The sequence below is a fragment of the Thunnus maccoyii genome, chromosome 21, assembly GCF_910596095.1.
Source record: "Thunnus maccoyii chromosome 21, fThuMac1.1, whole genome shotgun sequence".
NCBI classification, from domain to species: domain Eukaryota; kingdom Metazoa; phylum Chordata; class Actinopteri; order Scombriformes; family Scombridae; genus Thunnus; species Thunnus maccoyii.
In genome coordinates this window covers 4649596-4670663 of record NC_056553.1, presented here as the reverse complement: position 1 = coordinate 4670663, position 21068 = coordinate 4649596, and the positions used below count along the sequence as shown (strand labels likewise).

The 21068-nt window shown below is 38.9% G+C and overlaps 1 protein-coding gene across 8 annotated transcripts in view; it reads right to left on the bottom strand.

Moving 5' to 3' along the window:
• Nucleotides 1-21068, bottom strand: part of rnf152 (ring finger protein 152) — a 54705-nt gene that overhangs the window by 14737 nt on the left and 18900 nt on the right. Inside the window, exons 1-3 of one of the 8 annotated variants that reach the window (XM_042400001.1) lie at nt 11995-12204; nt 7255-7403; nt 5610-5737 (exon numbers count right to left, since the gene is read on the bottom strand). The exons of 1 other annotated variant lie outside the window; for it this stretch is intronic. The gene's annotated coding sequence lies outside the window, so the exon portion shown is untranslated. Of the gene's footprint in view, nt 1-5609; nt 5738-6982; nt 7056-7254; nt 7404-11994; nt 12205-13343; nt 13500-21068 lie in introns of those variants that run through there. 6 more of the 8 variants (XM_042399999.1, XM_042400002.1, XM_042400005.1 and 3 more) reach the window with 6 other exon arrangements.

Genomic DNA, 21068 nt, shown 5'->3' with positions numbered 1-21068 from the left:
TGAAGACTGTGGTCATGTTAGATTGTTTAGAAACGACTCCAAAGACTAATAACAGCATCATGTTTTCAGTCTCCGGAGAGTAGTTCTGTGTAAGGCAGACGCCACTGAGCATGTGCAGGAACGTGGGTCTGTGAAAGTCAACAGGTGCAGGAAAATTACCTGTAAAAATCATCTTTATATCAATAAAAACACTCAAAATGTTATATTTATAAATGTAAATGTCATATTATATTCTGTAAAAGATCCCCGACCCTTCACTAAAAACACACATGATAACCGTCATGCATTAATTTCCTCTCCTGCAGGAGTCATATCTAAATGGTGGATTATTTTCCTCTTTTGGACGGCCGCTCTTCCAATTAGCTCTGATCATGTCGACGCTACTAACCCCACTAAAACGAATGCAGAACAACTACTTTACATTTAATGCAATTAAGTTTAAAATGCCAATTAAAACACATGAATATCACTCTGAATAAGATGAAAGGACTCGAGGAGGTTGGAGTGCCACATCAAAGCTGCAGATTGATTGGGAGCGTGTGCTGTTGCTAGGCAATGGGAAGCTGAAAACTACATGAAGTGGTTTTTTTTTACTATGGTACCAAAACAAAAGCCACGTTTTAAACTGCGTCTTAGAAACGTTGTGAATGTTGTGAATCAATGACAGGCTGTGTGTTCAGTAATCCATACTGAGTAAACAGTCCGTCTGCAGTCATTAAAAAAGGGACACAGGAAGCAGCACAGCGAGCAAACAATTAGCCCGCTTAGTTTTCGATCCGAGATCAGCCGCATAAAGAGGATGTAAGCGGTCTTTATCTCAGCACACTGTACTAACACAATACATGATTAATATGGCCAGTTTATATAAGCCGAGAGTTTCAAAGACGTGAATCTCTCGCTGCTTCATTATTTGATTAGATTTGGGTTAAAAAAATATTCTTTATACACCTCAAATTTTGATTTGCATTCATCTTGTTAGATTTGTTTCCTTTAACAAGTGAAATAAAGATGAAATTACCTTTATTATCAACAGTAACAACACTGTGAATATTCATCAGGAGGAAGAAATGTGTGCTGCACTGACCCTTGCAGTGTTTTTAATACAATGTTTTTAATTAGGAACATGTCATGTTCAATTAAAAACATTGGCATGTGCAACGCGTATGACTCAGAACAAGACCACAACAGCTGGCATGTATAGATGCTGCAACAATACAACAAACACAAAATCATTAAATCATCCCCACACTGGGAGGAAAAGTCCTATTTAGGAATTATAAACTGTGAGTGATTTACATGTCAGACTAATGCACATGACTGTAATCTGTACAGGTGATTTATTTTTATGCAATTGCAAAACATGAAGCAAATCACGGCTCACCCTCTTCATTAAAATGCTTTTTAAAGGTTGGACTGTTTGTAATCTATGTGTCCCTTTATTACCATCTACTGTATGGTCTTAGTGGAGCTTCATACTGCATGTAATGGGGTTTAAATGAGATTTAACTATATATACACACATGATTGGTCCTTGTATCTAGAACCACGGGATAAGAAAAGTGATTGGTTCCTAAATAATTGGGTCCAACTCACAGCTGTGTGTTAACGCTGCACTTGTGTATATCACCAAATTGAATCTGTACACTTCAAACGCTGTGAAGGAAGGCTCCGTGCCAAAACACGTCAGCGTTTTTCTATCGTGATGTGAGCCAAATAAACAAGTGAAATGATAGTAATTTGTCTTCCGTGACTTGGAAATTTGAGATGTGCTATCTTTTAATATTTTTGGAGCACATTAGAACCAAATTAAACCTGCAATATCTGATTTTTTTGGTCACCTGGGGGCAGAGGAAAACAGGTTTTAAGTTGATATATTGAACTTGTTAGCAAACGGTTGCTTATTTCCACATCCAGCAGTTACGCAGCAACATTATGATTCATTTGGAGTCGTATTTCTGTCCACCTGGTGAATCTAAGTCTAATATTCACTCTCTTTTAGCTCTGTTTTTGGTCTCCACCAACTCCTGAGGGAAATATCTGGCTCTTTAGCTGCTAAATGCTCCACTATGTTCACCAGCTAGTCTACAGCTAACTGTGTCTGTAGCGTACAGTGGCTTTTTCTCTGAAAACGACGGTATGAAAGCGATGAGAGTGAACCAAAACAGTAAAGTTGCAGTCGGACAGCTAAACAATGAGCTGAAACTCGCTATAAAGCTCCGGGGAGTTCATCAGTACGAGCCACAAACACATTACACACTGTCAGCTCATAGATTCTTATCATAAATGGTTCTGGGATCCTAATTATGGATTTTTGTGCCTCCAGTCTGAATTATTCTAGAGGACGACAAAAATTGCTATCTAATTTCTACCTCTAATAATCAATAAGGAATCAGTGACATTGTTAAATGGATTGGACAGTAATTATCAATCACTGATGTTTCTCAGCATAAATTTCTGGGTAAACCGTCTTTACTTTTCTCTGTGTGCTTGAAGATAATTAAAGAAACTCGCAGTTTTACTGTCCTTTGAGAAAGCCCCCCCCCCATTAATACCATCTTTCAAGCAAGTTGAAATACGTCTTTATCATAATCCTAAATCCTTTGAGTATAATAAACCAATTAAAGAATATTTAATCCTTCTATTTAAAGTGCAAATTGAAATTTTTAAAAAAACAAGAAGCAAACAGCGGTACAGATACCAGAAATCAGTGTGTTACAGCTGTAGTGTCTCTGGAAGGACAAAGGGAAGCTAAAAACTTTTAAAACATTAAAAGGACATGAAATGCCTCAATCGCATTATAGAGGAGCAACAAAGGGCCAGTTTCTTAAAGGGGATGTATCCTGCTCTTTGTGATTTTATACTGTTATGATGTCAGATGTCTACGTTAAACATGATCAAAGGTGCAAAACTTGAGGTGAACGTATGTAAAAATGCTCCCTGTAACCTGCTCTGAACGCTTCGTTTGCAAAGTTACGTCTACTTCCTCCTCATGATGATGCTAATATTTATTTATGTGTTTATTTATGTGTTGTTGGCGTTGTTCACTCACATATTTTGGATCGGATTAGAGCTCAGACATGTACAGATGTATTTGAGAAGTTGACATTTTGAGTAAAGAATAAGAAAAAGAAGTAAAATCGTACTACTGCTGTTTGTTTACGTAGCCTCCAGAAGCTAAAACCGCCTGTTTCAGACAGAGGCTGAACCGAGAGGCTGCATAAAGAACCGGTATAAGATAAATAAGGAGTTTTATGACCTGTAAATCATGGAGAGATATTCCACTACAGCCTAGCGGAGCCAAGAAGTGAGGTTGCCGGCTGCCGGGCCACCTGCTACTACAGTTTGGAGTTTGAGAAATGACCGTGATGTCTTCCATCGGCTGTTTTCACATCCTCCCTCCCTCCCCTCCCCTCTCTCTCTCCTTCTCCCTGCTCATCTCTTTTAGTGAGACAGACAGCACCGAGGCTGAGGACACACTGATGTCTGGCTGGAGAAAACACAAATGGGTCGATACACTGATTGCCACATCGCTCCCGAGTCACGGGTCAGGTCTTCCTCTGACGGACTGAGACAAATCCATCAGGTTGGACCACATACTGATCCTGTAGGTGCTTGCTGTCAGACTCATGCTAATTTTCATTTCTACGTTGGTAAGGTATAGGTTAGTCGTTGCTCAGTGGGATTCAGGGAATTTCAATCTTAAACATGGATTTATTTCTCCAGAGTCAGTCTTATTAAACAAAATGAACGTCTCACCCACATTCAGATACAACAGTTTAGTCAGGACTGATATAAAATGGAAGATTAGTGTATAAGGGTATATTTTTTTTTAAAAATGTAGTTTGATAAGGCGATGATGGTCAAAAATGTGACAGTACACTGAGCATCTTTGGGTTGTAGACTGGTTATGACAAAAGACATCATTTTAGGTCGAATCATGGGCTTTGAGAAACATTTTTCACAATTTTTTGACATTTTATTGACCAAACAGATAATCGATTAATAGAGAAAATAAGTGATAATGAAGGTCATCGTTATGAATCTCTGACTGGTCTACATGCACTCATATCATAATTTTCAATCAATTAATAGTCTGAATCCCATAAATTATACTGAGAAGAGCTACAATACACAGTTCAAGTTCAACCAACCGGTCAGTCAACAGTCTAGTCCAACTGTACTACTGCAAGTCTTCAGCAGGGGCTTTAATTAAAGACTGTTTTCATTATCGTTTCATCTGTTGATTTTCTCTTATCACTAATTAACTGATCATCCAATCAGCAGAAAAACGCTTCCCACAGCCAAGATGGTGTCTTCAAATCTCATCTTCTATCTGACAAACAGCCTCAAAACCAACAGAAATTCACTTTACAGAGATTAAAAAAAACAAATACAAGCAGCAAATCTTCACCTTTGAAAAGCTGGAACCAGAATATTTATGACATCTTTGCTTGATAAAGGACAAAAAAAACAATTACTTGTCGTCTGAACTAATAATACAAATTCAGCACCAGACAACTCTGTTAAATTGTGATGAGTAAACCACTGAATCAGTGAAACGAGCAAAACCTTGAACCCCAAATTACTGAACGTAACTCAAAAATAACCTTTTTCCAGGATGAGTTCAGGCCACAGACGGAGGAGTTGTAGGTGTGAACACATGATTATTCTCACCATATGCTCTCAGCCTCTACACATAAACAAACACACCAACACACAGCCTTAAAGCCTCTGTTCCTTCTCCAGAGGAAAGTGAAGTGAAATAAGACGCCAGTCCTTACTGATATATGTATGGAGACTGTAAATCAGCGTTGCTAGCTGTTTATAAGGAAAAAAGAAAAGGCACTAGTGACTCTGGAGGAACCTTGCTTTGCTAATTTATACTTTAAAAAGGACAGCTTGAAATAGTTTCTCTTCCAATCATCCTCCAGAAAATGTCCCCAGATGTTGCCAAATAAATAGGCTTTGATATTCTTACACGCCTTATCCGTGGCTGGCAAAGCTCGCAGTCTTTAAAAAAAAAAAAAAAAAGCGGAGCGCGGCGTTGGTGCGTCTGACAGCTGAGCGGGACCCTGTGATGCCGGTAACGACATGAGGGATGACAACAGAAGCTTCCGACATCAAAGCCCCTGCAGCTCTGACACACACACACACACACACACACACACACACACACACACACACACAGGGAAATTTGCAGCAGATTACCAAGGCCAGTTATTCATCAGTACTTACACGAGCTAGGTTACAAGTCAGAACATTTACACACACACACACACACACAGACAGAGGCAGCTCTGAAATGCTTCCTGTTGCTCATTTGTACATGAAAAAGAAAAAAGAAGCGTGTCTCTCAGCATCCTATCGACACTCACTTAAAATAATGGGCCCTGTTGGGGGGAGCGTATAGATTGGAAAATGAATCTGGGAGCTTCTGTATGCCAGCGAACGGGCAGGCGAAGCAGATGAAAGGGCTTTAGAAAAGGGACTCTACAGTACCGGTAGTGGCAATTTGTCAGGATTAAAGCCGGATGGTGTCTGTCTTTGTGTGTGTGTGTGTGTGTGTGTGTGTGTGTGTGGTTGTCGCAGTGTCAGGTGTTGTTCATTACCCCGAGGTTGTCAGGGGATCGTAGCACTGATCTGCAAGCTTGCCAAGGTCATCTGAGGCTGCGCTTTCATCCGGCAACCCCACACAACCTCAGAAACTGGGGCAGCGTTACTTCCTTCATCTGTTCATCTGTTGATTATAGTTTCAGTTAGTAGTTGGTAGTGATTTTGTTTTGTCAAACCAACAACCTCTCAATTTTCACTTGTGATAAGGCTGCAAGTAATGTTTATTTTCATTATCAAGTAGTTTGGTCAGAAAATGTGAAAAAAATGTCGATCACTGTTTCCCAAAGCCCAAGATGACATCTTCAAATGTCTTATTATGTCCACAACTCAAAAAATATTCAGTTTACTATCAAAGAGGACAAAAGAAACCAGAAAATATTCACATTTGAGAAGCTGGAATCAGAGAATTTGAACAATTTTTCCTTAAAAAAAAATGGCTCAAAGTAGCTGGTGATCAATTTAATAGTTGGCAACTGATTAATCGACTAATTGTTCTAGCTCTACTTGTGATTAATTGTTTGGTCTATAACTCTATAAGTCTATAAAAAGGTGACATCTTTAAATGTATTTGTTTTCTCCTGTCAAAACAGTCAACGTCAAAACCCAAAATGATTCAGTTGACATAAAAGTGACATAAAACAGAAAATGCAGGAAATCCTCACAGTTGAGAAGTCGACTCAAAGTCAAACAGACTTTCAGCTTTAAATCTGATAATAATATTTCACAAAATGATATTTCACTGAAGAACATGTGTAGTGAGGTGTTGGTATGTTGTTGTTATTTAGTCTTTAAGGGTCACTTTTAGTGCTGAAACGATTAGTCGACTAATCTGTTAATCAATGGACAACAATTTAGATTATTCATCATGATTAGCTAACTGATGGGTCATTTAAGCAAAGATACCAAACATCCTCTGGTTTCAGCTGCTCAAATGTGCGAATCTGCTAAAATTTTGACCTGATGAAAGGTCAAGTTAGTAGGATATGCACGTCTCTACCAGATTTTGTGCCAAACAATCCAGTAGATGTTGAGTTATTTCACAAGATAAGTGAAACCTTGACCTGCTGGTTGCACTATTAGGAAATTAGAGGAACACCAAAAGTCGCCAGCGCTGATCAAAGTGTTGGACAGACCTCCACGCCACTAGCATGACTAAAAAAATGAGATTTCAAGATGTTAAAATGTGTATCTTTTTCAACGCAGCGAGTGTGAAGAGGAGTGTGAGGGGTAGTGGGTGGAAAAAAAGAAAGAAAGAAAATGAGAATAGACTCAGAGAGCCTCTAATGATCATCTCTGTATCAACATGAGCTGAATGACATCCTTCAACCTGCACACACACACACACACACACACACACACACCGACAAACCTGTGATTACCTCCCTCTCCATCTCCAACACTAGTCTCTCTGTAGCATCATCTCTCTTTGAACTTCACTCTCCCTGCACACACACACACACACACTCACACACACACACGTTGTCTGTTACAAGAGCCCTGCAGCAGAGAGAGAACGAGAAAAAAAAAAAAAAAAAGACAAATGTCAAACATAAAAACACACAAACACACACACTGTACATACACAGCGGTCACGCCTGACCTTCAGCGGCGTCTCCCGAGGCCAAACATGTGAAAGGCTACCTGTGCTCAAGCGAAGATCCCCGACGGCCCCCCTCTCGGTAGATGCTTTCAAGGAACCTCTAATGAAATTGGCTCAGCAACACAATACTCCCCCTTTTTCTGAGCCGATTCTGCTTCGCGAGCTGCACTGAACTCGGCTGATAGAAAGCCTGAGGAAAACAGAAAGCAATTGGTTTCCACAAAGCCTTCAAGACCTGCAGCTGACAGTGAGGGCGGTTACTGTGGTGGTCAGCAACATGTAGCTAACATTAAAGAAGGAGCTAAAACCTGAGCACACACACACACACACACACACACTGACAATGAACACACTGTCCTCCCGCCCGCAGAGGTCAGGAAACGTGTTGAAAACATATTATGCAAATAGATTTCCCTGTGTTTGAATGCAGCACTTCCTCCTACACACTGTGTCACAAAGCCATTGTGTCAGATAAATTCATTACAGTAGCTGTCAGAGAAATCTTATTACAGACCAAAAGAGAAATCACAACGACCGAGTGTTAAAGACGGAGTGGAAGAAGCTGGAAGATTCAGTTCTTCCCTTTTCTGATAGATGGTGAATCCAGGATTCTGATTCTGGATTTGCAACAGAACCCAAAAACATCAGGACCGACAGGCTTAAAGAATAATAGTTGATTAATTAGACAGAATCAATCAATCATTTGAATAATTTCTCAAGCAAAAATACCAAATATGTGCAATTTCCATCTTCTCCAAGTGAGGTTTTGGTGATTTTCGCTGTTTAATATCATTGTTAATTGAATATCTTTGGGTTTTGGACACACAGCTGTACTTGTGATAAACATTTTAAACTATTTTCTGACATTTCATAAACCAAGGGATCAATTAATTCAACCAATGAATCAATTTCCTTCAGGTTCAGCATTTAAACTATGTGTTATACTGCTAAAGTTCACATACTTAAAGTGTCTTAATGTTAAATGTGTTTTTCTTTTAGATTGATGCAAGAATAGCATGCTAAACTTTAGCATGCTAGCACATTTGATGACGTTATCTTGGGCTTTGGGAAACAGTGATCATCATTTTTCACCATTTCATGGACCAAACAACTAATCAAGATCAATCAGTCAAGAAAATAATGGATAGATTATTAGCAGGTTTCCTTTAGATCGATGCTAGAACGGCACAGTAACGTGCTATACTTAAACATGTTAGCTGCTAGCTGCCATGTTAGAACATGCTGTATGCTACATGGTAAATCTTAGCATTTGAACATTATAATGTTCATATGCTACCAAGCTAACAAGCTACACATTACATCACCTTAGGTTCTGGTAACTTGTGAGCATTTTTCACATTTTTTTGGCATTTTGTAGACCAACTAATAACCCATTAACTGAGAAAATAATTGGCAGGTTAATTATGAAAATAATCAGTAGTTGCAGCTCTAAAAGATCAGGATGAAGTTATTCTACATGTTCATGTAAACAAATCCCATGAAAATATCAAAGCCAATGATGCATTTTTCTGTTTTTGATGCTTTTTCCATCTTGAATATCTTGTAACATGAACAGTGTTGTCACAGTGGGGGGTGCTGATGCCGAAGGCTCCGGCAAAAAAAAAAAAAAAAAAGTTTTAAAAGTCTATTTGTGACAGCGTGTAAGTCAGTAACAAAGACTTCAACAAAGACCTGCAACTTCTCTCTGGAATACAAGGTCAATTATTTCTTTATACAACAAGTGACAGTCTCTAATTTAACCTCTACTAATGAATGTCTCGGTGGTGATTTTTTCCAATTAAGCAGATATTAAAGATGGTATGTTTGCTGGCGTGTTTGCTTGATTGATAGCTGTCTCGGTCTGGTTGCCACTTTTCTTGTCCTACTTCGGCTTCACACGGGCCGAATTTTGAGTTTCTGCCTGAAGCAGCTGACAAAACGGTGTTGAGTGTAAAAATCACGCTCCCGGCTTCAAAGAGTCCTGTCTGAGAGGCCTGCGGGCGACGTCACAGATACCGCATCCATCTTCATCTGTGATGGATGCTACAAACCCTCAACCTTAAACACAGACAGAAGAGGCGTCGGATGTGAAATTATGTGTAAGAAGGTGCACTTTGACACGCATCTTTAAATAAGAAAATCTCTTCCTGCTGTGCGAGAAACAACACACTTGACTTGACGGTTGTTTTGATTTCGCTACATCTTTCCATCACATTTACACATCGCACTCTCGTTGTTCTGACAGCGGCACAGGTGCGGATGGAAACCGAGTTGAGTGAAATGAGATACAGTAACACCTGGTGAGAGCATTTTGCACAGTAACCTAAATGTTAATGACTTGAGCAGTTGGTGAGAAAATTGACAGGATAACAAGCTCTGATGAGGCCCGCGGAGTTAATCAATGCCAATGACATCCGATGAGATGGTCGTAAAGCACCAGACAAAAACACACTCAAAAAAGACACGGTCAATGGGAGGCAGCGAGGACCCGGAAAACAGTCAATGAAGAGCACAATGCAAACTCAGCAAGTGAGAGCTAAACAGCCTCCAGCAACAGGGGGGGAAAAAAAAAACCCAGTTTTACAGGGTCAATGTCGAATGAAATGCACTGGCTCCCTTGTGCAAAATGAAAAAAAATAAAAAAACTCTGGTAAATGTCGAATGGAAGCAGATGGGAGAGGAGTTTCACAGCAGGAGCGACGGTGTGCTACAGAGGTCATAAATCAGCTGCTTGGCATCTTGTGTTGTCAGCCAGGCAGCAGAGTAAGACCGCGGGCATGTTTCAATCAACAAGCCAACAGACAAACTGACAGCACGAGACGCAAATAAAAAAAAAAAAAAAGGTGGCCCAAGGATTACGACCAGCTCGATTGAGATATGAGACAACGTGGAGGAAGACATAGATCAAAGCTTTAGAAGAGGAGGGAGGACACGAGACCATCAGTGGACTTCTAAAAAAAGAGAAACGATATATGCAAATCGATCTTTCAAGTGGAGGGGGATATATTTCCAGAGCTGTTAATCATGACAGCTTTAACATGTAATCAAACATACAGTACTATACAGAGGCACATCATGAATATCCTTGCAGTCAAAACCCTTCATCTCTTTGCTCTTTTCTCTTTCTTTAGCATATCAGTCGCCTCAAATCGCCCTTTGCTACCTCCGTCTGAACTCTGCTGCTGTTATCATGTGGTCAGATCCGATTACAACAGGGGAAGAAATGGATTATAGTCATTGGATTGTCAGAGAAAAAAGGGCAAAACATGAATTAAAAATGACAGAATTGGTGAAGTTGATGTTGGGATCTAAATTAGAGTCTCGCCAGTTTATGAGTGGGGCCGATTCAGCTTATCACAGCCTCATACTGGCGTATAGATATGCCAAAGTTGTGTCACCAAAACATAGTTTACTCACCAAAGAGCAAAGATAAATTAATATTTCAACTGTAAAATGACTGGTTCAGTACATATCTTGGCCATAATTTTTAAAAACCAGATTTAAAGGATCCAAACATAAAAACATTTGTGTTAAAAAATGATTATAGTCCAATATATCATCATCAGGTTTTCTGAAATACTCAAATATTTTTATTGGTATCAGGTTATATCTATTAAACTCCTGGACAAACTGCATGTGTTGATGAAGATCATGTGATATGACTGGAAGCTCTGGGTAAGCTACTAAATGGACCTTGTAGTGTGGTGTTTCCTCCATATCCTTATTTTGTTTTCACTTTTGTAAAAACTAATAAAAATATAGATTTAAAGCTATCTTGCTCCAAATAAACTGAAATATAAACTTTACCAGGTTGGCAGTTTATATTTCTTCATCTTTAAGTCAATAAAATGTCAGAAATAATAATAAAAGCCCCTCTCAAGCTATCAGAGTCTAAGGTGACATCTTCAAATTGCTTGTTTTGTCTGACAGTCCGAAACCCAAAGACATTCAATTTACAGCTTTATAAAAAACCGGAAATGCTGCAATTCTTCACATTTCAGAGGCAGTAAACAAACAAAAGTTGGCATTTTTGCTTGATAAAATGTCAAAAACGTAATGTTCTGCCAATCGATAAATCAAATCTCAGCACTCAGTCTAACCAAGAATCACAAAACAGTCCAAACATTGGTCATCCAGCTTTCTCTAGATGGAGTCCTCACTCACTAACATCCTTTCCTGTGAGTAAACACGTCCAAACAGACACCAGAATTTCATTTCGATAAACAAGAGCAAATCTATCTCAATCAGTGAGGAGGCGGATTCTGCTTTCCTTCTGCAGTCCTGGTTTGGGATTAAGTTTGATCAAATGGATATAAATACACACGAAAAACCAGCCTCGTCCAACATTAAGTAAACATAGTCGCAGGAAATGCAAACGCTCATTTTGAGGCCAAGTGTGGACATCCACAGATGCAATCTCAGAAAATCCTGCCTTTGGGATTTCAAAAATAGCAAAAAAAAGGAAGCCAAGAAGGATGTGCTCGATTCCTCTTGGACTTCAAGAAAAACCCTCCGATGTGACTTACAGATTCTGTGATTACCAAACCTGTGGCTCGCAAAATGAAACTACCACCTGCCCCTGCCTTTCCGCTGTTATCCACCTGCGATTTCTATTCATTCATTCTATTCTATAACTATTCATTCAAGAAACTTTATTGTCCGTTAACGCTGGCAATAACAGAAATTTGTCCTTCGCTGGTGTGTAGCTCACATAGAGGTACAATACAGTACATATTTTTCAGTGAAATTTAAGAGAGGGGCGAAGTGAAGGTTTGTTTCACCTGACAGTCAGCTCCTGCTTTCAGTCAGGCCACCCAAGGAGTGGACAGATTATCATCGGCTGTCGGGGAGGAAGCAGAGCGGCAGGATCAGTCCCCGACCCGACGAGGTTAGGCCTCTGGATGCAGATAAAAGCTTTTCCTTTTCATCAAATACCTCGCAGAGAAAACCAATCCCAAAAGCTGCTGTGTGGCATGGCAGGACTGTCAGGCTTAATGCTGAAAAGTGGTTAAATTATAAGAGAAGAAACGGCAGCGTTTTCAGAAATATGGTGCTTACCAAATTGTCTTGGTAAGAACTGGAAGAAGCGTGGTTATAATCCTTTACCTGCTGCTGGGTTTTCAAATTAAATTCATTTCCAGAAAGCTATACTTCAATTTTAGGTAACAAATAAGTAAAATTTGAATACAGGGAATTCAGATTTTTTTTCAAGTGTTATCATCCTGTCACCGCCTTTCAAGCAGAACTTCACTGATTGGCAGCTCCAGAGAAACATCGACACAAGGAAATCCTGCAAGGTGACATCAAGTGAAAATGAACACAGCATGCTCATGTTTGCCTTCACAGCCAAACTGTGAAGCTTTAAACCAAAAGGAAACCACAGGAAGCGCAGAGCGAAACACATCTGACACTGGCAAGTCAAGCTTTTTCTGGACGAAAGCACTAACGTCTCCCTTATTCTAATTCTTTCCTGTGATCGAGGATGTGTTCATAGCACGTGCCAGAATTTAATTTGGAGGGGATCCATTTTTGTCTCACTTAGTGGGAATGAATGAGATGCTCTACTGCAACATCAATTTGGCAATTTAGGCTGATAAATTGGCTGTATTTGTAAATAACACTCTTACCTAATGCAGCTTCCAAAATTACATGTTTTGGTGGCATTAAATGTCTTCTAGCATAGCAAATATCCAACATACAGTTTATCAGGCCAAGCAGTGCAAGCCTCATAAAGCTTTCTAATAAACTTAAATTTTACATCAATCATATCAAACCCTTGTTTACAAGTTAGATTGAGTAAGTAAACATGTAAATTTGGCCCCTGGATTAGCTATTTTAGCTGCATAGAAGTCTGCACACAGTTTGTTTCTATGTGTGAAGCTACTGGTTGCTATCTTTGCTGTTTGGTTAGCTAGCGTTGTGATAGCATCTCATTATATAAAATAGGTAAAGCTGCTGATAGGCCACTTTTCTGTAGCCTTGCTAACTTGGCTAACAGTAATCAGAACGGTGATCATACTGAAAGACGGTAGTCAGAGTAAAGATTGTAAAATTTTGTATTTCTCAACCTGCAGTTATTGTCATTAATTGTGGCCGTCCTGACTATAAGTTGTGCCAACTTTGCACTCACCATCTCCCTTGTTAAGATTTAACAGGAAACGCAGCACAAGCCTCGTAAAGCTTTTCGAACCACTTGTCTGAATCTGAGTGAAAGGAAACACTGAAATTAGCTGGATAAGCTACTGTCTGTCCCTTGTCTGATTAGCTGCTGGTGGACTTGTAGAAAAAAACATTAGTTAAGAGTAACACGTGAAGACATCCGTAGGCTACTTTTCACTAGCCTTGCTAACTAGGCTAACGGTAACTATCCTGTAAGAAGGAGTAGAGCTGAATTATTAGTCAATTCATTAAGTAGTATTAACAGAAAAGTAAGTAGTTAATATTGTGATAATTGATAAATGATTAAGTCATTTCTCAAGCAAAAAAGCCAGCGTAGAAGCTTGCTGGCACCAGTGCTAGCTAGGCTATCCACATCGGTCACATGACCCATGTCTTGCACCTCATGGTGGTCCTTCAAGAGTCTCCCAAAGTTGGGTGAATATTTTGACATTTTTGGGAAACAGGCTTATTCTGATGTATGTATGGAGCGAGTGTTGCCAAGTATTTTCAGTTGAAAGTGGCAAAAGCCTGCTTGAAAAGTTGCTAGACGACGTTACGCATTAATTTGCATATCTGTGACGTCATGACATAACCACAGCTCCCTGGTGAAACAATGCGGATCAGTGATTGGTCATTATTAACGAACATTCACAGCTTATTCATGTCTCTGTTTGGCTGATGATTGGTCAACTGAAGGTGCTACTGAACACAGTCAGTCAAGAGAGCCACATCCACAATAACACTAATTCACTGGGAAATATTGGCCTTTCAAGGAGAGGAGTTAGGGTCTGCCCAAAAAGTTGCTAGATTTGTTGCTAGACGGGGTTTATTTTGAAAAAAAAGTTGCTAAAGGGTTCTTAAAAGTCTCCAAATCTAGTGAGAAAGTTGCTAAATTGGTAAAACTGTGTGGAGCTAAACCTGGGAGGTGATTAGCTTAGCTTAGCATAAAAACTGAGAGCGGGGGGAAACACCCACCCTGTCTTCAAGTTCAAAAATCAGCCTACCAGCACCTCTAAAACTCACTAATTAATACACGGTATCATGCTTGTTTAATCTATATGCAAACAGAAATGTAAAAATGTTTATGCAAAGCTAAGCTAATTGCCTCCCGGCTCTTGGTAAATACTTACAGACATGACAGCGGTATCTATCAATCTTCTCTCAACTAGAAATATTTCCCAAAAAGTTAGAATATTAATTCTTCCTCATCCAGATACAGATCACATGTTAACACCAGTGGTATGAATACATTTTTATACTAACTATGTATCTCATTTGGCACAAAACTTCTGAGTTCTTGGATTCAGCAGTGAATCCAGGTGAAGTCCTCTTCCACAGCGAGGATAAACAGCACCTGGTGCAAAGTGCTGAATGTAAATCTTTCCCACTGAGGAAGCAGCCAGCTCAACAAAGATATCAATATGGACACCTGTGGGCCCTCCTGTTGCCATGACCACCGGCGACAGCAGCAGCAGAGTCACTGTAGCGCCATCGTCACCGGCTGCCGGCGGGAAATCAGCGATTCCTAAACAAATTAGCCCGGAGAAAACTGCTGAGGCCCGAACCCTTTAATTACATCAACCTGAAACCAAATTATAGGCCGACTCTGCTGCGTGTAATAACTAATGCACATCAAACAAGCCCCACTCTCCGCCCTCCTCTCCTTTTTCCTCCTCCTCTTCCTCCTGTCCCACTCCATCATCAGTTTGGAACATTTATATCGAGGTATTCATTCCCAAGGGGAGACAGAGAAAAATGTCAAGACAAGGGGGACGTGGCTTATCCTCCCTGCCTGGCCTTTACGCTTCTCGTTCTATCTCTCCCTCCATTCTTTTTTTTTTTTTTCTTTGCTTCCTTTCCTCATTCATTCTCCACCACTCTGTCTCTTTCTCTTTTTATCCTGTCATCTACATTGTGCAGAGCGCCTGCAGTTCCTCTGAGCCTCGGCTGTGTAAGCAGAGTAGGCGAGATGAGAAACAGAGGTGCTGCACTCAGAATAGTGAAGCGGCAATAGCCGAGGAGGTTTCGGTGATGTAAAATGATGCCGCCAGTGGAGCAAAATGAGATATCTGCCTTTTTTAAAAAAGGGACAGCAAAGAAAACAAAGGATTCTGAGTAAGGTTATTTCTCTTAAAAAGTATGTTTATAGTCTACAGAACTGTCTCAAGTCATGCTGAAACAATTAGTCGCTAAATCTAGTGGTAATATCAGGTGTCACAAATAGAAGTCACGAGATAATTAACAAAATTAAGAAAAGCACACGTGTAATTAATATAATTAAAGATGGCCGAATCTATTTAGCTACATTGTTAATGTTATTGGTGACACTTGTGAAAAGTCAAAATGTCTGCTGTGAAAAAGGCTAAAATGTAACTACATGAAAAGGAAACATCACTTTTGTTGAACTGCTAGCAACGTCCAGTGTTTCTGTTTCCACCACAGGAACTTTTCCAGTGTCCCAGGAACCATTTCAGGAACCATACCTCTGTTTCTGTGACCACAGGAACCAGGGACTAAATTTAGTTCCTTTTTCCATATTAGGTAGGTGTAACAGTTCCTTCTCTGGAAGTACTTTCTAGGGTCTATCAGGGGCGGCGTTAGCAGTACTGAACATCATTGACTTGTCAAACACAAAACTGCTACTGGGATCAATATTATGATCAGGGTCATGAATTTCTTTTCATTTTTATAGACATTAAAAAGTTACATTTTCAGGTTTCTGACTAGTTTTACAAAAGAAAAAAAGAGTGTTGGTTGAAAAGCAAAGAGCACAAAGAAAACAAAGCAAGTGAAGAAGAGAAACATTTACGATTACATTCTACAGGAGAAAGCAGATCAACTGCTTTGGAGACAGGTGTTCATTCATTACATCCATTCAGACTTATAGTCATGCAACAGTTAAAAAAAAAAAAAAAAAAAAAAGAACACGACAGCATCTGTGTTGTTGTTTACTTGTGTGAAAAACTGTCTCGAACATCAACATGTGGTGGAGAAACAGACAGTTTTGTCCTTTGGCTCCATAATTCTTGGAACAATTAAGTTGAAAAGGGCTTTAGTAGACCGAATCACCTCGATTTAAAAAGGGTCGCAGGCTAAAAAGCTCGGGAACTGCTGGATTAGTCAACTGACAGAAAATGTGTCAACAACAATTTAGATAAATCAATGATTTCAGTCATTTATGAAGGAAGAAGGCAAAACAACCAGCTGTTCTGTTTTTCCCCATTGATAACTGGATCTTTGACTGGATACATGAAGCAATTTGAAGACATCTGGAAAGTAGTTTTAATATTTGTAGAGTAAATGATACATTGATTCCTCATAAAAGATGAATTGATAACCAGAATAATCACTAGTTGCAGCCCTAGAATTATCTCTATTCTGAAATATTCACAAGTTACATTTATTCCAAAATGACTATAGGGAAGTGTTAACCAGAACATGTACCGCATAACCCTGAAGCTCTTATCAATTAATTATAAAACATTACGTTTAACTCCACGTCCAACTGCTTACCTTTCTGGATAAAAAGACAAGAACAGCAGCAGTGACCACACCTTGTGAAGACAAGTCATATTGTTTATCTTCAAGCCATTATGGCGCCATCCAGGCACTAAGGCAATTAATTACTGAATTATACCATGCTGGTGCACGATGAATGCAATAGGCCCTTGGGGCTTTTTTCTCATTACCAGGTACACATTGTCCTACAGAGGCGAAGCAGGGGAGGCTTTTAATAACATTTAGTATTCAGATTAAACTGTTGTATGCAGCCAAAGCTGCAGCTTCCAGGGTTTCGACTCCAAAGTAGGATCAATTTACAATCCAATTAATTCAAATTGTCTGGAAACACGCTCGCAAAGAGGAAAACAACCGGCTGTCCCTTTTAATGCAAAGACAAACATGCGTCTGGAGCAGCAAGAGGGACATCTGATGTGTTGGACATGCAATCTTTACCTCAATAAGGGGCTATTACAGGAATCAATGTTTTCTGCTAATTAAACGCTGTAGAGAGTATTTGTGTTGTACTTAAAAGCCACTGAGAGGCGGCTACTTTAATTGGCTCTTCAAATAAAATGTCATCAGCAAAAAGGTTTATTACAACTCACAAAATGTTGTTCATCATTTTTAACTAAAAAAATAAAGAAAAGAAATATATGAAAGTTTTACTAGTAGCACCTTGATTGACATATCTCTAAAACTCCATAATCTTTAACAGGTTGTTTCTGATAAACTTTGTGCTCAAGTAGATATTTGGGGAGAAAAAAAGCTGCAACTAATGATTATTTTCATTATTAATTGATCTGTTGATTATTTTCTCAATTAATAGATTAGTTGTTTGGTCCATAAAGTCAGAAAATGGTGATAAATGTCGATCATTGTTTCCCAAAACTGAAAAGACATCCTCAAATGTCTTATTTTGTCCCGACCAACAGTCCACAAGCCAAAGATATTCAGTTTACTGTCATAGAAGACAAAAGACACCTGAAAATATTCACGTTTGAGAAGCTGGAATCAGAGAATTTAAGATGACATTAAAAGAAACATTAATGACTCCAAATGATTAATCAATTATCAAAATAGTAGACAATTATTTTTCTGTCGATTGACTAATCGATTAATCGACTAATCATGGCAGCTTTTAAAATTTACAGTAGTACCTTTGAGTTATTGACTTTTAAGCTGATATTGAATCAAGGGCTTTCAACCACATTTCTTGGTCTTCATGAGCAAATGGGGCTCAGAGCTTCATCACATGATAACAGGTGATCATTATATACGTGACAACTTCTATCCACTCATGAAGAATGTAAGATGTAGCTGAAAGCTCCAGAAAAAGCTTAAAAGTGGACGTTGAGTTACGTTTTTTTTTGTTTTTTGGTCAAATTAAAGTTGATATATTTACAAAAATACAGACCAGAACATTTCAGTTAAAGTCAAATAAACTATTCTTGCCTGCACATTGATGAAAAATATGGAAGGTTTTACTTCCAGCTTGAGTTAATGAATTTAAATTTATTACACTTACAAAAATCGATATATTTTTAAGAGGACAATATGTTTATCTACAGATTTAGGTTAAAAAAAAGCATATAAAAATATACATAAGATAAAAAATATGTGACATAAAAATATTATTATGGCGAAAAATGATAATTATTATTATTAATTATCATACATACATATAATTAATTGAAATGTATTTATTCACAAAAATACACAATCTTTAACAGAATGTTTCAAGTCAAACTATGAAACTATCTGCATGTTTAAAATGTGAATATATGAAACCTTTATTATTATTATTGCTGCTGCAATCTTCAGCTACACTGCGTGTGTGTGTGTCTTTGTGTTAAAGTGTGTGTGTCAAAAGGGTCAGTTCCCGCTGCGCCAACTGCGACCATCAACCTCCCCGCTGGCAAGGTGCTGGGCGAAGCCTCGCCGGCTGCCATGGAGACACACCAGACACCGAGACGGCTAATGTAGCAGAAGGGAAGGCGGCCTGACCCGGTTTGTTATTCTGTTTGTGTGCTGATTCAGATTTAAAAACAGGTAAAGCAAAAAAAGAAGAAGAAGAAGAAGAAGAAGAAGGGGGGGACAAATTCACTGAAGCGCTTCCTTGTGGCAATAAAGACACATTAGAGGCCCAGCGGAGGATTTCTGCTGGATGAAGTAAATGTGATGCTGCTGCGTACTCCCTAGTGGCCACGATGATATGAGGATGTTTTTTGTTTTTTTTTACCACTTTGCTAAATTATCTTCTGAGATACATGTGTGAAATTCTCAGGCGAAAAAGCCCTTTCTGCATATTAGAAAACCATTTTTTAGTACGGGAACAGTATTCTCCTGTGACATATGTGACAGACTAGTCTATCAGTATCAAAGCCAATCACACACATGACATATAATTTCGACAACCCCATCTCAGGACTGTATCCCTTTTCTGGATGGAAATGAGAGAAATGAGAATTATTCATTTCAACACTCTCTTCCCCTCCATCCCCACCACACATGACTTGTTTTATGCCCAACAATGATCTGTGGAATGGCTGCCAAAGCATATAAATTTGGCTACGAGGACAGGCTCATTGGCAGCGCTGAACAGAGTGAGCGGTGGTAAATCCAAAGACAGTACGTCTTTATTACGGTGTGAATGGATGGAAGCGACAGAGGCTCACAGGCAGACACAATTCAAAATGTGAAATGATGGACAAACTGGATAAAAAAGGATGGAGTGGTGGGAAAAAAAAAAAAAAAAAAACGGGGAATGTATTATGTTTTTCCAACTGGCACTGAAACTATCACCTGTCACATAATCAGGCAATCATACAAAGGGAGCTACGATAGATCAAAACATGGAGAACTTTATCATCAGATCATTCACCGGCTGCTGTGTTCGACTGACAAGTGATGTGAGGACAGTGCAATGTTAAGACTGCATCCTAACATTACACTGCAGGAAACAAAACTGGTGTACAGACATGAAACGGAGACACAACTGTGCTGTTCTTAGATCCTTACTACTAGAGGGCAAAGAATAAATGAAAGGTATGTTTTTACAGAAATAAAAAGAGTCGTCAAGCTCAGCTCTACATTGTCAGACTTGAATCAATTCTATCAGTTCAAAGGTCCTTTTTACACTGTGTGATTTTGGGTCTTCTGAGACAAAAGTTGACGTCTCAATCTCTTCATCAATCCAAAACAGTGGTCCTAGATCTCACTGTGAGACTGGCAACCTAATGAAAATTCTCATTGAGTCAAAAATTAAGGAGACCCACGTCTACAAAACAGACCAATCAGAATACGACATGAAATAAGAAAGAACATTGACATTTCTTAGAGCAGTTTTTGAATAAGATTTAGGGGGAAAACACATTATTATTTTCATTATCTGATCTCATTAATCTGATGATTATTTTCCAGATTTTGTCGATGAAATGTTTTCAAAACTTTGAAAAAATTGCACTGAGCAAGGCCACAGTGATGTCTTCAATATGTTTGTTCTGACAAAGATACTCAATTAAGTGTTTTATAAGACAAAGAGAAACAGCTAATTGTCCGCTTTTTGGCATTTTTGCTTGAAAAATGACAATTCAATTCAATCAAAATAGTTGCCAAGTTAGTATCGACTTACAGATAAATCGATTAATCATTGCAGCTCTAATTATATGCTAACGTTTACTATGTAACATTTATTACGCTACGGTGAATGTGCTGTATGTTGCGTAGTTCGTGTGCTAATTTTATTGTTACTCTGAAAGCAACAGCCATCCGATGAAGACCATGAATATGCAGTTGAAAGTTCCAGAAAAAGCTAATTGTGCAGGTTATATTGACATTAAGTTGTCGTACCAGAATGCTAAAGTTAAGATACATGTAACAGAACTGCAGTAGGGCTGCAACTAATATATTTTTATAACCGATTAATCTGTCAATGTTTTTCTCGTTAATCATTTGGTCTTTTTGTCTAATGTCATAAAATGTAAAAATTTCCCAGATCTCAAATTTCCTGTTTGTCCAACCAACAGTCCTGAACCAGGAATATTTAATTAACAGCGATATGAAACCGAGAAAATCAGCAATTTTGCGAAACAGGAACTAAAAATTGTTTAAATCTGTTGCTGAAGTGACACAAGTGGAGAAGATGAAAAGTCGGGGCATCAATCATGTCATTCTGAGTCATCCTCTGAGGACCAGG